Raw genomic sequence first — 4,210 nt, forward strand, 5'->3', positions numbered from 1 at the left:
CTAGTAGGGAAGAAGCTTTTCATCTTTTGTTTCATAGTCATCATTCACTTGACGGATGACCAACTGGGAATCTCCATAGACTTGCAAATGTGTAATGTTCCATTGGATTGCTATTCTGAGTCCTGTGACCAGAGCTTCGTACTCTGCAATATTATTGGTGCAATGGAAAGTGATCCTGTATGACTTTGGGATGGCATCTCCTTGAGGGGTGACCAGCAATATACCTACTCCTAAGCCATACTTTGTGTGAGATCCATCAAAGTATAATTGCCATTCCTTAGAAGAAGTAAGAGCAAATACTGATTCATCAGGAAAATCTGTCAACATTGGATGATCATCATGAATAGGTGCCTCTGCAAGTTGATCTGCTATGATTTGTCCTTTTATTGCCTTTCTCTCAATGTAGTCAATATCAAACTCACTTAGGATCATAACCCATTTTGCCAGGTGACCTGTCAAAGATGCTCTGTTAAGCAAGTATTTTAAGGGATCAATTTTTGCAACTAACAATGTCTGACGATTTAACATATAGTGTCGAAGCTTCTATGTGGCAAATACCACTGCTAGACATGCCCGTTCAATAGTTGAATAATTCAGTTCATAGCCCACTAGTGTCCGAATGATATAATAAATAGCCCGTTCTTTGCTTGTCTCATCTTGTTGGGCGAAGAGAGCTCCCAATGTTGTTTCAGTTGCTGAGATATACAATATGAATGGCTTCCCTACTATAGGAGGCATTAGAATAGGTGGCGACATCAGATAATCCTTGAGAGTTTGAAATATCGATTGCCATTGCTCAGTCCATTTGAAAGTGACACCTTTATGAAATAAATGTTGGAAGGGATGACATTTGTCTGCCAAGTGAGCTATAAACCGGCGGATTGACTATAACTTCCCTTGCAGACTTCTTAGTTGACGGAGATTGGAAGGAGGAGGCATATCCATTATTGCTTTAACCTTTTTTGGGTCTACTTCTATGCCTCTGTGAGAAACAATAGACCCTAATAATTTGTCGGCTATGACACCAAAGACACATTTCTTTTGGTTGAGTCTGAGCTTGTAGGTTTCCATTCGATCAAAGATTGGGCCAAGGATGGCTAGATGACTATCTCTTGTGACGGATTTGCATAATAAGTCATCAACGTAGTCTTCCATCAAAGTATACATAAAATCATGGAAAATTGTTGTCATAGCTCTTTGATATGTTGCTCCAACATTTTTAAGGCCAAAGGGCATCACATTCCAGTAGTAGGTACCCCAAGCACATGTGAATGCAGTCTTATGTTGATCTTCAGGAGCAAGGCAAATTTGATTATATCCAGAAAAACCATCCATCAATGATAGCATCTCATATCCGAAAGTCATGTCAACTATGATGTCTATATTTGGTAGTGGAAAGTCATCTTTAGGGCATGCTTTATTGAGATCCCTAAAATCCGTATAGATTCTGATGCCCCTAGTTACTTTGCTAACTAGTACCAAATTTGAAATCCAATCTGCATAATCAATTGGTCTGATAAAACCCACATCTAATAATTTTTTGAGTTCTACCTTGACTAAGAGAGCTACCTGGGGATGCATCTTTCTAAGTTTTTGTTTGACGGGCTTGGCATCTGGTTTTAATGGCAAGTGATGAAGGACTAATTCAGGATCAAGGTCGGGCATATCTGCATAAGACCATGCAAAATTGATCTTCTTTTCGAGGAAGAAATTGACAAAATCTATCCTTTCTTGTTTTGATAGAGAAGCAGCAAAATGAATGACCTTAGGGTTGTCAGGTGTACCCAAATTTATCTCTTCAGTCATTTCCACAAGCAATATTGATTTATCCTGACTTGACGAGGGTATGTCCAATCTTCCACCTTTGGGCACCTCAGAGAGGTTTTCACCCGCAGGTACATCTTTTATTTTTACTTTTCCATGATCAGAGAGTGCCTTACGGTTTTCACTCAAAGACCCATTCTTTTGATTTTTTACTTTTTCTTTTTCATTTTTATGACTAGAAGATGGAGTTGACTCCCCAAAATATGTTGTGGAATCTAAATCAATAGCAAATCCTGCCTTATGATCGCCTTGTGGTATGCCTTCCCATAGTCCAAGGAATTCTGCAATGGCTTCGTCATTTTGAAAACAATCCAATTTGAGTGGTTCTTGTTGGTCCTGTTGGAAAAGTTGTGGATAGACAAGAGGCATGTCATCATCGGTTTTAGGGAGGGTTAGGGCCGAGATGGTAAGGATAACGATGTCCGTGGTATTACTATCTGAACTACTTGTATCTGATTCGGAGCTTGGGTCCCATAATGACTCTATCCAAGCATTAGGACACATTTTGGGTGGGGGAGTTATTTCATGTTTGTCTTCCATGGGCAAATCATCAGGGTCAAGGAAAATATCTTCAAGGGCATATGAGCTAGAAGAAAAGGAACTCCATTCCCATTCATTGGAATCAGTTTCAGGTTGGATATCCTCAGGTGTTGTTTCATCATCAGAGTCACACCCTTTTCTACACATGGTCACTTTGGTAGATGAGGTTCCAATTCGCAATGGTACAAAACCTAACCCTAAAGTTGGATGTCACATCTTAGGTATAATAGGTTCCAGTCTTCCTTTCTTGTCAGGGCCCAAACCACTGTAGCCATCATATCCCTTTTTCTGCATTATAGTAAACCCTTTTCCATACCGCTCCACTGGCAATTTGACAGGTGGTGTGTCAGTTTGATCCTTATAAAGCCAATCTGTTACATCATCATCCAAAGTTTCCTTGTTGAGTTCACCCCATTTTGTAAATGTAGTGGGGGGCTGATATTGAATGACTATCTTAGGTTCCTTTTGTAACAAATGTGGTTTGCCGTGTGATTTGGGAGATATTGGTAAATTCCCAATGAGAAATGTTTGAGCCATTGAATACTCTCCGCATCCTTGGTCCTGTATTTTCAATTCTCCTTTGATAGCATCTAACAACTTATTAGGATCCACATAATTATGTGAGTGGGCCTCTCTATTGACTGGGACTTGTTGCTGCAGGGAATCCTTTAGATTAGCACAAAATTGAAATGGATTACGATCTCCTGGAATTGTTATCTCAGTCCCATTGTAAGGATATTTTAAACACTGATGATAAGTAGATGGAACTGCTTTCATTGCGTGGATCCATGGACAAACAAGAATCATATTGTAAGGGAGATCAAGGTCTAGGACCTACAGGAAAGTGTTTTCTATCACTAGACCAACTTTGATGGGTAATGAAATTACCCCTTTAGATGGGCACTCAGCATCATCATATGCTTTGACTGTTATTCTTCGGGAAGAATCAATGTCATTTTCTGTATAACCAAGACCAATGACTACTCTCAAGGTACAGATGTTAAGACCTGCTCCACCATCTATCAAAACTCGTTGGATCTTGCAATTATGGACAAAGACCTCTAGATGTAAAGGATCATTATGAGGGAGCTTATCAAGGGAAATATCGTTATCAGAAAAGGCAACGTGTTGGGAAACAACGAGATGTCCAATTCGGGCTTGAAACTGGTCAACATCAATGTCTGTCAAGACGGTGGATTCAATTAAGGCTTTATCTAGGACTGCGCGATGCATGGGGGACATTCTCAACAACTCAAGAATTGATATTTGTGCAGGTGTCTTTCCCGGATGATCTAGGAGATTATACTGACTCATAGGAGTTGATTTGGGAGGAATTACAGGAGCTCCTTTCAGGACTATTTTGGATCGATGAGTGGTGACTGCGCAAGAAGGATCTTGTCCCTTTATTCTTATGGTGGAAAAATACTCATTTGACGCTCGAAAACAATTGATGACATTGTTATAACCAATATTGGCATAATTAAGATTTGTTGTTTGGGTAGAGTTTGAAGAAGATGCTTTACCCTTGTCATGATCAAGCAAAGGAGTTTTGAAAATTGTATGATCAGTGTTAGAGGTCATGTTGGGTGGGTCTACCTCAATTAATCCTTGATCTAACAAGTCTTGAATCATATGTTTCAATTGAAAACATGATGCGGTTTTATGTCCTTTTGACCGATGGTATTCACAATATGCATTATCATTCCACCAATGCGGCTTTACCAATGGTTCTTCCTTGACATCTGGTAATTTGATAAAATTTGCTTGTATTAATTGTTTCATTATTGACTCAATAATCTCTCCCAATGGCGTAAACTGTCGAGGGGGTCCATCCCTTGATCTGAAA

This window comes from Cryptomeria japonica, chromosome 3 (assembly GCF_030272615.1).
Source record: "Cryptomeria japonica chromosome 3, Sugi_1.0, whole genome shotgun sequence".
Classification (NCBI taxonomy): Eukaryota; Viridiplantae; Streptophyta; class Pinopsida; order Cupressales; family Cupressaceae; genus Cryptomeria; species Cryptomeria japonica.